The sequence below is a fragment of the Rana temporaria genome, chromosome 13 (assembly GCF_905171775.1).
Source record: "Rana temporaria chromosome 13, aRanTem1.1, whole genome shotgun sequence".
Taxonomy (NCBI): Eukaryota; Metazoa; Chordata; class Amphibia; order Anura; family Ranidae; genus Rana; species Rana temporaria.
The window spans coordinates 65,355,853-65,369,772 of record NC_053501.1 but is presented as its reverse complement, the minus strand read 5'-3'; positions in this window follow the sequence as shown (position 1 = coordinate 65,369,772).

Below are 13,920 nucleotides of genomic sequence, written 5' to 3'. Positions count from 1 at the left end.
CTTTAATACAACTAAGATCTGCTCTTTTTACCTAGCTGTGCCATTCATAGAAGCCACACTACAGCTTCTATAAATAAAATGGATCTCTGAATGGAGGGGACAGATTTATCAATAATTATAGGCCCATCCTCTATTCAGAGACCCTGTTTCAGTCATATAGGCTGTGGTACAGCAGCTACATAGAAAGGGCATGCATCGTTGGGCTGTCTTGATGAGAGCATGTGGTAGCCCCTTAGTTGTAGTTACCCTTTGCTCATAAACATTAATTTCACGAGGGCCACGTACCTGAGGTAAGACCGAAGTAGTGGGTAGGCCTCCCTTGCACCTTGGGTCCTTGAAGCCTCTGGAGATGGAGACAGAGACTTGGTGGACACCGAGTGGCACTGGTGCCAGGGGTGCGGAGCCTTAGTCTGAGATCCGAGCCGAGGTCAAGTCCGCCCTGCCAACGAAGTACAGAAGGGTTAATCAGAAGAAGAATGGTCAAGGTACAAATCCTTGGTCAAAGGTGTTATACCTGAAGGGTTCCACATGTACTGGCACTTTAAGGCTGGCTCCACCCAGCAGTGATGACAAGGGTCAAGGGGTATAGTAGCCATCTTAGAGAGCACATGTAAGAAGCAGATAAGCTGTACTGTCCTGAGATGCATGTTGCAGTGTACAGCCTGTACTGAATAAACATCCATTGTTCCAGACCAGAGTCTTGTGTCCCTCACAACACAGAGGATATAACAAAAGGCAAGCAGCAATCAAGAGTAGTCAAATAGGTTTCCAGGTCACAACAAGTTCAGACAGATCACACACTAGCACAGGAACAAGGGGGACTGAAGGTAATCCAGCAATTTGTCCGTGTCTGGGCTGGGCTTATATAGGGAAATTTGAGGTCACGTCCTGTTTGCCTCCTGGGCATTTTCCCACCTTTTTTTCTATCAGGTTGAGGTCACTTCCTGTGCACCTCCTGTGTATTTTCCTGCCTTTTTCCATCAGGTTGAGATCACTTCCTGTGTGCCTCCTGGGCATTTTCCTGCCTTTTTTCATCAGGTCTTCCATGCAGGTGTGGGTTGGTGCACTGAGGCACATGCTCAGTTGGCGCAGATTTCCTCTTGCGTAATAAGCCCTGGACTCTTACAGAGCCCCCCTCGCGAAGGTGTGGCCCCTGGATGCCCGTCCAAGATGAAGCACGCTAAAAGAACTGCCGGAGAAGATCTGGAGCATGGTTATGCGACTCGGGTTCCCAGGAATTCTCTTCAGGGCCATAACCCCTCTACTGTACCAAAAATTGGCATCCGTGGCCCCTTCTACGGCAGTCCAGGATGGCCTCCACCTAGTACTCCTCAATCCCTTTAATCATAGAGGGAGTCGGAGGACGGGCCCAGCGTTCCCCAAAGGGGTTCGGGGCCACGGGCTTCAGGAGGGAGGCATGAAAGACAGGGTGGATCCAGTAAGTTGAGGGCAGTTTGAGTTTGTAGACAACAGGGTTGAACCGGGACAGGACAGGGAAGGGTCCAATGAACTTAGGGCCCACTTTCTTGGCAGGACAGGCCAACTTTAAATGCCTGGTAAACAGCCAAACCTTGTCTCCCGGTTGGAGATTTAGGTCCCACCCCGCTGCCTTCAATCATAGATTGTCTTGTAATCCATCTGCGCCTTGGCCTTCAAAGTGGAGACTTTTGATATTTCCAGTTTGGGTCCCATAGACTTCAATCTGGTTCATTGTTCGGGTCCAAACTTTTGCGATGTTCCAGAGTTCGGGGGTGTTCGGCCCATCTCTATTTATTAACTTGAACTTGGATAGGTGTAAGGTAATTGTGGGATATTGCTGGAGGACAAAGTAACAACTCAAGGACACCTCTTACTTCATCACATTTCCTAGCACAGTCCTTTCAGCAACAAATAATAAACAAGTCTACACAGGGACACCAGAGGGCTAGCAGCATCACACAGTCACTGGGATCTCGCACACAGGTCTGTACTCAGAAATGTCCTTGGATATTTGGATGCCACCTTCCAATATTGGCCAGATATTTCTCCTGTGTGTTCTTCAGCCCAGATCCCCAGATAAAAATGTCAATCAGCTCCAGCTAATTCAGTAGATTAGGCCCCCCCCCCAGCTCTGCCAACGCTGGGACTTCGATGAGCAAATGAAAATGGATATCTGGGTTGCCTGGAGGGCAGTAGCCCTTCAGGCTGGGAGCTTCTCCTGGACAAGACAGGGCAACTCCAGACCTCAGAATATTTATGCTCACTCCAGCCACCATCTGGGGACCCTCCCTCAGAGATTGGATGAGACAACAAAAATATTTAGCTACTTATTTGCTTCATCCAGCCCACTACTTTCTAGAACTATCCAAAAGGCAGGGGAAGCAACCAGAGAGACATAGAACAGCCCAAAATAATCGCAAGATGCTTAACTGATTACAGTGGAGAAAGGCACTAAATGTACCTAGCCTAGCTAGCAGGGTGATACATGTATTGGATACAATGAGCATTTCACTAACAGACTTTACTTTTTTCATAAAGATGGTCTTTAAATGTACTATATACAGTTTTTATTAAATTAATAGTTAATCTAATTCATCGGATTGGTTTTACATTCAGAATTTCATTTTTTTTTTTACTTGTTTCTAGATTGGCCCGACATGTTAATAAAATAATGAAACAGCTCTGTCACTGAGTAGAAGCAAAGGCCATCCTAAATACATTAACACTTGTAGTGTTAATTATACAAAAACAATTCCTAGGCTTGAATATCTGCAGCTCAAGTGATGTGGCCAAATACCAAGGGGAAGCTAGAGTTTAGAGTTTAGATTAGCTGATCATCATCTTTAGCAAAGATTACTGCCCTTGACCAAGTGGTTTGTCTAATTAGGGCAACAACTGAAGATTTCTGCTACCCTTTATGGGCCATATTCTCAAATAATTTACGCCGGCGTATCAGCAGATACGCCGACGTAAGTCCGATCCTATGTTTAAGTGTATTCTCAAACTGAGATACACTTAAACATGCCTAAGATACGACGGCCTGCGCCGTTGTATCTTAGGCTGCAATATTTACGCTGACCGCTAGGTGGCGGTCAGCGTAGAATATGCAAATGTCTAGTCACGCCGATTCTCTAACGTACGCTTGCCCGCCGTAGTGTTTTAACGTCGTTTCCGTAAGCGATACGCGGCGTAAAGATAAAGATGCCCCCTAGGTGGCGTACTCAATGTTAAGTATGGCCGTCGATCCCGCGTCGAAATTTAAAAATTTAACGTCGTTTGCGTAAGTCGTCCGTGAATGGCGCTGGACGTTATTTACGTTACAGTCAAAACAAATGACGTCCGTGAGACGTCATTTAGCGCAATGCACGTCGGGTAATTTACCCGACGGAGCATGCGCATTACGATCGGCGCTGGAGCGCGCCTAATTTAAATGATCCACGCCCCCTACCAGGATCATTTGAATTAGGAGGGCTTGCGCGGGTGGACTTTACACGACGCCGCCGCAAGTTTACAGGTAAGTGGTTTGGGAATCAGGCACTTGCCACTTAAACTTGCAGCGGCGTAACGTAAAGGACATACGTTCCGCCGCCTCAGATCTTTAAGAATATGCCCCTATATATTTATTGACTATAGTAGGCAAGGAAGTAGATTATGCTATTTTTAAGTACTGGAGATCACACTTAAGTTGGGAGATTGGCTCGCAACATTAAAGGATTTATAGCTGGATTCAGGTAGTTGAGCCTAACGTTAGGCAGGCGTAGCGCATCGCATATTTGCTACGCCGCCGTAAGTTAGAGAGGCAAGTGCTGTATTCACAAAGCACTTGCGTCCTAAGTTACGGCGGCGTAGCGTGATTGTGCCGGCCTAAGCGCGCCTCATTCAAATTGTGAAGAGGTGGGCGTGTTTTATGCTAATGAATCGTGACCCGACGTGATTGACGTTTTTTACTAACGGCGCATGCGCCGTCCGTGGACATATCCCAGTGCGCATGCTCCAAATTACGCCGCAAAGACTTATTGGTTTCGACATGAACGTAAATTACGCCCAGCCCCATTCACGGACGACTTACGCAAACGACGTAAAAATTAAAAAATTTGACGCGGGTCCGACGTCCATACTTAACATTGGCTGCGCCATCTTTTTGGTGGAATAACTTTAGGCCTGAAAACGCCTTACGTAAACGGCGTATCTTAACTGCGACGGGCAAGCGTACGTTCGTGAATAGGCGTATCTCGCTGATTTACGCATTCTAGGCATAAATCAGCATACACTCGCGGCCGGCGGAAATAGGCAGCTAAGATACGACGGCGTAGAACACTTAATGAACAAGAAAACATAGCTGTCTCTGTTTTATACCTGCCTGCAGATTCCATTTAAAGCACTGCCAGTTCTGTTAACCACTTGACAACTGGGCACTTAAACACCCTTAATAACCAGACCAATTTTCAGCTTTCGGTGCTCTCACATTTTGAATGACAATAACTCAGTCATACAACACTGTAACCAAATGAAATTTTTGTCCTTTTTTTCCCACAAATAGAGCTTTCTTTTGGTGGTATTTGATCACCTCTGCGGTTTTTATTTTTTTTGCTATAAATGAAAAAAGAACGAAAATTTTTTAAAAAAATGAATTTTTCTTCATTTCTATTATAAAATTTAGCAAAAAATGAATTTTTCTTCATAAATTTGGCCTAAAATGTATACTGCTACATATCTTTGGTTAAAAAAAAAAAAAATTTGGATATTTTTTAGTCTGGGTGAAAGTTATAAGATCTACAAGCTATGGTACCAATTACTGAAAATTTATCAATTTGATCACATCTGAAGTACTGACGGCCTCTCTCATTTCTTGAGACCCTAACATGCCAGAAAAGTACAAATACCCCCTAAATGACCCCTTTTTGGAAAGAAGACATTCCAAGGTATTTAGAAAGAGGCATGGTGAGTTTTTTGAAGTTGTAATTTTTTCCCACAATTCTTTGCAAAATCAAGGTTTTTTTTATTTTTATTTTTTTTCCACAAAAGTTTCATATTAGCAGGTTATTTCTCACACACAGCATATGCATACCACAAATTACACCCCAAAACACATTTTGCTATTCCTCCCGAGTATGGCGATACCACATGTGTGAGACTTTTACACAGCATGGCCACATACAGAGGCCCGACATGCAGGGAGCACCATCAGGCGTTCTGGAACACCCAGGCCAATTCTGACATTCCTCTCCTACATGGAAAAATCATAATTTATTTGCTAGAAAATTACATAGAACCCCAAAACATTATATATGCTTTTTTAGCAAAGACCCTAGAGAATACAATGGCGGTCGTTGCAACTTTTTATCGCGCATGGTATTTGCACAGCAATTTTTCGAACGCATTTTAAAAAAAAAAAAACATTAAAGTTAGCCCAATGTTTTTGCATAATATGAAAGATGAAGTTACGCCGAGTAAATAGATACCCAACATGTCACCCTTCAATATTGCACACGCTTGTGGAATGGCGCCAAACTTCGCTACTTAAAAATCCCCATAGGTGGCGTTTTAAATGTTTTTACTGGTTACATGTTTTTAGTTACAGAGGAGGTCTGGGGCCAAAATGATTGCTCTCGCTCTAACGTTCGCAGCGATACCCCACATGTGTGGTTTGAACACCGTTTTCATATGTGGGCGGGACTTACGTACACATTCGCTTCTGTATACGAGCACGCGGGAACAGGGGCGCTTTAAATATTTATTTTTTATTTTTATTGTTCATTTTACTTTATTTATTTTAGTTTGACACGTTTTTCCCCAAAAATAAATGTTTTGATCACTTTTATTCCAATTACAAGGAATGGAAACATCCCTTGTAATAGGAATATAGCATGACAGGTCCTCTTTACAGTGAGATATGGGGTCAATAAGACCCCACATCTCACCTCTAGGCTGGGAAGCCTGAAAAAAAAACAAGAAAAAAAACGATCCTGGCTTTGATCGCAGCGGTGAGTCAGAAGAAGCACCGGAGGGCGAAGGGAGTGGGGACGTCCCTTTTTGCCACCCGTAAGAACGATCAAGAGGCGGAACAGCCGCCATGATCATTCTTATGGTGTAGAGAATCGCCGGCTGAAAAAAATGATATCTGAATGATGCCTGTAGCTGCAGGCATCATTTAGATATCCCTGCACAAAGTCAAGGACCTCATATGACGTGGGCGGGAAGTGGTTAAAACACATTTTTTTCCCCAGAGTATTTTCTGGGTATTGCAGAGTATTGGCCGGGGTATTGCAAAGTATTGGCCGGGGTATTGCAAAGTATTGGTGCGGGGGTATTGCAGAGTATTGGTGCGGGGGGTATTGCAGAGTATTGGTGCGGGGGTATTGCAGAGTATTGTGTGGGGGGTATTGCAGAGTATTGTGTGGGGGGTATTGCAGAGTATTGTGTGGGGGGTATTTCAGAGTATTGTGTGGGGGGTATTGCAGAGTATTGTGTGGGGGGTATTGCAGAGTATTGTGTGGGGGGTATTGCAGAGTATGGTGCGGGGGTATTGCAGAGTATTGTGTGGGGGGTATTGCAGAGTATTGTGTGGGGGGTATTGCAGAGTATTGTGCGGGGGGTATTGCAGAGTATTGTGCGGGGGGTATTGCAGAGTATTGTGCGGGGGGTACTGCAGAGTATTGCGCGGGGGGTATTGCAGAGTATTGTGCGGGGGTACTGCAGAGTATTGCGCAAGGGGTACTGCAGAGTACTGGCAGGGGGTACTGCAGAGTATTGCGCGGGGGTATTGCAGAGTATCGCGCAAGGGGTACTGCAGAGTATTGAGCGGGGGTATTGCAGAGTATTGCGCAAGGGGTACTGCAGAGTATTGTGCGGGGGTATTGCAGAGTATTGAGCGGGGGTATTGCAGAGTATTGCGCGGGGGTATTGCAGAGTATTGCGCGGGGGGTATTGCAGAGTATTGCGCGGGGGTATTGCAGAGTATTGCGCGGGGGTTTTGCAGAGTATTGCGCGGGGGTTTTGCAGAGTATTGCGCGGGGGTTTTGGAGAGTATTGCGCAGGGGGTATTGCAGAGTATTGCGCAGGGGGTATTGCAGAGTATTGCGCAGGGGGTATTGCAGAGTAATTGCGCAGGGAAGGCAGAGCATTGCAGAGTATTGCGCAGGGAAGGCAGAGTATTGCAGGGGTTAATGCAGAGTATTGCACAGGGAAGGAAGAGTATTGCAGGGGTTAATGCAGAGTATTGCACAGGGAAGGAAGAGTATTGCAGGGGTTAATGCAGAGTATTGCACACTGAAGGAAGAGTATTGCAGGGGTTAATGCAGAGTATTGCACAGGGAAGGAAGAGTATTGCAGGAGTTATTGCAGAGTATTGCACAGGGAAGGCAGAGTATTGCAGGGGTTAATGCAGGGATGGCTGAGCAGGGATGGATGGATCTGTGACTGCAATAGTCACAGATCCATCCCACACTGCTGCTGCCATCCGCGCTCTCCTCTCACACTGTACCGATCGGTACAGCGAGAGGAGGGAGGAACCGGCGTCATCAAATGACGCCGGTTTGTTTACCTGTGATCGCGCCGTCATTGGACGGCGCGATCACATGGTAAAAGACCGCTGTTGTCGGTCAGTTACCGTGATCTGTGTAGCGCCGGGTCTCATAGACCCGGCGCGCACAGAATTTTCTGTGTGCGCGCCCGAGGCGGCGCGCATTCCTGCTTCTGCTGGGCGCCGTTAAATAACGGCGACCCCCAGTTAAGCAACCACCTTGCCGCCGTTATATGACGGCGGCTGGTGGTTAACTGGTTAATAGACTGTGCTGATAATTATGCTTGTACCGTAATTTCAAAAGTGTTATTAATAGCTATTTCATATTAAACAACTTGTAATTGTGTCAGGAAGCAGTTTAGTCTGGCCTCTTATATATGTTTTCTCTGAATTTTACATGGTGTACCTTGCAATGTGCCTCATTCCATGGATGCCTCAAAAAGAGTCAGAGGCAGCCTAGCAAAGCTATTTTGAGCAATGTATTAGCCTTATCATTAAAACACATTTATCAGTCTTCCTCGGTCATTGATCTTCATAACCAGTGGTAATACAGTACATAAATCTGAAATTAATTAAGTTGAGCCTATATATATATAATGCAGATTTTGTGATGCATAGTCTTTTTTCTGGGAGTTATCTTGTGAAAATACCATAGAGTTTGGAAAAATAAATGTCTAATATTTTAGAGTTATTTTTTTAAACTGTCTGTATATATAAAGTAAAAAATGGTACATAAACTTAAAAAAATGTTAATTAACAGCCAAGTTACCATAGTAATGTGACTCATAAGGGCATGTTTATAAAAAATAACTGACCCAGGCTGGGATGGTGGGAAAGACAGGGCCATTGTATACTCATCTACACTGACTTTGGTTCATTATCATGGGGCTCTCTATTCTTCCTCTTATATCACTTTGTTTTTTGCCCATATAGATGTTCCCTATAAGGTAGCAAATATTCAATTCCTTAAATCGGGTCCACTTTAAATAAATCCTTAGATGTGGTAAAAAAAAAAGTAGTGATCCAGTTATTTGATTTACATGGATACAATCTAAAAGTAGATTTATGCTACTAACCTGGCACTACTTGCTAGCTAAAGATTCAGTTGGCTTAGAATGTTAAATAGGTTTGGAATAAATGATGCAAACATTAGAACATTGCCCGCAAATTATTGGGCACTTTGTTCCCTTTTGCCATTAACGTTAAGGCTTGTACATTTGGGCCGAATATCAGGCTTTCATTGACTATCGTCAGATATTAAAAAACATTAAGAGACAGTCACAAGTATAAAAGCAATAAACACTGCTGCTTTTTATAAATTTTAACGTTTATTGCATTTATACTTGTCTCTTAATATCTGGCGATTCTGCCATAACCATATATTACTCATAGTATACATTTGCCCCATGCATGATATTTCCTAATGCTATGTCAGAGTTTGTATTGACGCTGGTTTCCGGCCATGACGCGCTATCCAATCACTATGCCCCTTTTACCCTGGCCACTCCCTTTCCTTAATATGTAATCTTATGAGTCCCCGTCCATCAGCTTGAAGAATGTCATTCTAGGCCTGTACGCTCAGGAAACGCGTCACTTTCCAGTGACGTCATCTCTCCTCGCCTGGAAACCATCTGCGCTTCAAGCCTCATGTTGAGGAATCCTTCACTGCAGCCGGCGAACAACCATCTAGCGGTGTATGGAGCGATCGAATTACAGAGCGCTAATACAGGAGGTAAAGGATTGACTGCACTGAGGACACCCTCCTGTCGGGACTTTATTATGCTTCATTATGACTCCTAAAATGTGAGTTGCTGGTGAAACTTTTACATTAAAAACTTGTCCTATATCTGCACCCAGAGACACCTCTCTCCCTTTTGTCTGACCAGCCGACCAGCCTGCGGGTCTGGCGGACTCGATGCCCGCCTGCAAACTATGCGGTATACAGAGGCAATTCCCCATTCTGCCAGATGACATGTCAGAGATCTTCTGTTTCCAGTGATCTGGAACAGCTATCTCTGTCATGTGCCTGGAAGCCCACCCCCCCCCCCTACAATTAGAACACACACAGGGAACACACTTAACCCCTTGATCGCCCCCTATTTTTTTAACCCCTTCCCTGCCAGTATCATTTATACATTGATTAGTGCATTTGTATAGCACTGATCAATGTAATAATGTTGCTGGTCCCCAAAAAGTGTCATTTGGGTTCAGATTTGTCCGCCGCAATGTCACAGTCCCGTTTAAAAATCGCAGATCACCGCCATTACCAATAAAAACAATAACAAATAAATAAAAGTCCCTAAATCTATCCCATAGTTTGTAGACGCGATAACTTTTATGCAAACCAATCAATATACCGCTATTGCTTTTTTTTTTTTTTACCAAGAATATGTAGACGAATATATATCAGCCTAAACTGATGAATGAATGGAAAAAAGAAAATATGGACAGCCGCACTCCAAAAAACCTTGATGGTTGTCTTTATTTAAAAAAGAAAAAATGCACTACAAGTCACAGCACACAACACAGGAGTAAAACAGCTGATGCGTTTCGCACTATAAATTAGTGCTTAATCATAGCTGACAATTATAAAACATCACATCTAATATATAGCAAACTTTCAAAGACATGTGATCAATGCTAACCCCTGATAGGTCAAAACTAATTGACCAATGGGGTTGCCAAATCTGAATCCCTAACCACAATCATCTGTGTGTGTGTGTGTGAATAGGTCTCAGAGATCACTGAGATTTAACCCCCGAAATGTCTAGATTATTGGAAAATATATAATGAAAAACGAATATAATAAATGTTTCTTGTGTAAAAAATTCATATAGATAAAAAAATGTAGTTCATGTTTAAAAAGAGATTTAAATAAAGTGCCTGAAACTATATGAATTTATCTGTAAATATAATAAAACCGTATAAAAAAATGCATTAAAATAAAATTAGATTGAATTAGATTACATAGGTGTGTGTGTCCAGTGATACAAGACTATTGTTACAATAACTGTGTATACACACCCATTAACTAATAAGTAAATAAATAAATAAATAGATAAATAAATACAAATGATAAATAAATTTGTTTAAAACATTTTCTTTTCAAAATTGTCTTTTTTTGTTTATAGCACAAAAAATAAAATTTGTAGAGGTGATCAAATACCATCAAAAGAAAGCTCTATTTGTGGGAAAAAAGGGACATCAATTTTGTTTGGGTACAGCATCACATGACAGTGCAATTGTCACTTAAAGGGTTTGTAAAGGTAAAAGTTTTTTTACCTTAATGCATCCTATGCATTAAAGCGGGGGTTCACCCTTAGAGGGCACTTTTCCCCCTTAGATTCCTGCTCGTTTTTACTAGGGGAATCGGCTATTTATTTTAAAATATGTGCAGTACTTACCCGTTTACGAGATGCATCTTCTCCGTCGCTTCCGGGTATGGGCTTCGGGAATGGGCGTTCCTTCTTGATTGACAACCTTCCGAGAGGCTTCCGACGGTCGCATCCATCGCGTCACGATTTTCCGAAAGAAGCCGAACGTCGGTGCGCAGGCGCAGTATAGAGCCGCACCGACGTTCGGCTTCTTTCGGCTACGAGTGACGCGATGGATGCGACCGTCGGAAGCCTCTCGGAAGGTTGTCAATCAAGAAGGAACGCCCGCTCCCGAAGACCCATACCCGGAAGCGACGGAAGAAGATGCAGCTCGAAAACGGGTAAGTACGGATCATATTTTAAAATAAATAGCCGATTCCCCTAGTAAAAACGAGCAGGAAGCTAAGGGGAGAATTTTTTTTTTTTACAAATGGGTGAACTCCCGCTTTAAGGTAAAAAAACATCTGACAGCACCGCCTCCCCCCTGAGCCCCCGTTTTACTTACCTCACCGTTCGAAAGTCCCGGGCGCGTGCTTGTCATCTTGCTCGGTTCCCAGCCTGGCCGTTGATTGGCTAGGCTGGGCGGATTGATAGCAGCGCAGCCATTGGCTGGCGCTGCTGTCAATCACAGCGGATGACGCGGCGCACCGGGGGGGCGGGGCCGAGTGATACAGTCGGCGGCTATGGCCGCTGCTGTATCACAAAAGCTTTCCACCATGCGAGGGAGCTCGCATGAACGTGGAAAGCTTTTGCGAGGAGGAGCCGAGACAGCCGCCGAGGGACCCCAGAAGACACGGATCCGGGTCACTCTGTGCAAAACGATCTGCACAGTGGAGGTAAGTATAACATGTATGTTATTTAAAAAAAAAAAAAAATTGTACCTTTAGTGTTCCTTTAATGCACCACATTGTAGTATCGCAAAAAATGGCCCGGTCATTAAGGGGGTAAATCCTTCCGGGGCTGAAGTGGTTAAAGTGCAAATTACTTTCCTAAAAGGCTAAAAAAAAGTTAATACATTCTGTATTCTATGTTCTTTACGGATATACTGTATATACATGTGTGTGTGTGTTTCAATTTGATTTGTTAGCTGAGAAATACGTTTTACCAACTTTGAGCAAGTTACAAGTTAATAACGCTTAAAACAAAGCAACTAAGTAATAGTGAAGCACAGTGATATAGTGGTTAGCACTTTCACCTAGCAGCAAAAGAGTTGCTGGTTCAAATCCCAACCATGACACTATCTGCATGTGACCTAGGGATCTTAGATTGAAAGCTCCTTGAGGACAGAGACTGATGTGAATATACAATGTATATGTAAATTGTTGGTGCTATATAAGTACTTGAAATAAGTATGTTAATGTATGTGTTCCTAATTTAAACTTAACTAAAAAAATTGAGTTGGCTTTACTTGAATCTATGGTCTATAAACTGGAAAAATTTAGGGCTAGATTCACGTACCGCGGCGCATAGTTTTCCCGGCGTAGAGTATCGAATATACGCTACGCCGACGGCGCGCAGAGAGCCCAGAGCAGTATTCACAAAGCACTCACCCCGTACGTTGCGGCAGCGTAGCGTAATATGGTGGGAGTAAGCCCGCCTAATTCAAAGTAGGCAGGTAGTGGGCGTGCTACATTTAAATTAACCGTGACCCCATGTAATGAAGGGCCGATCGAACGGCGCATGCGCGCGCATGCTCAGAATCACGTCGCATATACTCCATAAGATACGACGGCTCAATGCGAACGACGTGAACGTCACCTACGCACAGCCCCATTCACGTACGACTTACGTAAACAACATAAAATTTGACGGCTGTTCCGACGTCCATACCTTTGCATGGGTAGTGCCACCTATAGCAGGGATAACTTTACGACGGACGTACGCCTTACGTAAACGGCGTAGATTACAGCAACGGGCGCAAGTACGTTCGTGAATAGGCGTATCTAGGTCATTTACATATTCGGCGCGTAAATCAATGGAAGCGCCCCTTGCGGCCAGCGTAAATATGCGCCCAAGATCCGACGGCGTAGGAGACTTACATCGGTCGGATGGAGGCCAAATTCAGGCGTATCTAGTTAAGAGAATAGGGCGCATAGATACGATGGCGCATTTGTTCACTTACGCTGCGTATCTGTAGATACGCCAGCATAAGTGTTCTGTGAATCTAGCCCTTAGTTGGCTGTACTTACACCTATGGTCTATAAACTAGAAAAATTGAGTTGGCTTTTCTTAAACCTAAGGATTATAAATTGGAAAAAATGTGTTGGCTTTACTTAAAACTATAGTTCCAGACAAGTTAAGGTATTTATTCCTAACTTAAAACACTATGGTCTATAAACTGAAAAAAAAATGGAATTGGCTTTACTTAAAACAACAGAGTTGGAAACATGAAAAGTCTAATAAGTACATTTTTTTGAGTAGACCCAGCACAATATTTTTTACAGTGTGGGACTGTTTAAAATTGATATTGTTTACACCTAGCGCTGTGGACGGTTTCTGTCTTCTGGATTATTCTTTAATCTTAGATTATCTAATGGTAATAAAATATTCTCCCTGGAGTTTCTGGCTCAACCATGTAAAAAACAAGCTAAATGAAGATGTCCCACCAACTCTAGTGGATTTATCACAATATAATCGTTTTTGAATCTGTACTATTATAAAGGTTTCTGTTTTCAGGGGAATTCAGAAACTTTTACATTCATGTATCACCATGACAGCCTCCTACAGATTATGTTCAGTTCATCCTATTCTGCAATGTCTATTTTCAATGGCCTTCCATTTAAAAAAATCTTATGAGGAGAGGAATGCCATTTGATACTTTTTGACATGTTTTACTGTTACAGAAAGAACATATTGTTATGCTAAAGACGCTCATTAAAGTAATCTCTCAGGCCTTGTACTCACGGCAGGACATGTCCGATGAAAACGGTCTGCAGACCGTTTCCATCGGACATGTCTGGCCGGGGACTGCCCGGGGACTTCTGTTCGATGGCTATACACACCATCGAACAGAAGCCCGCGCGTAAACATTACGCGGGGCGTGTC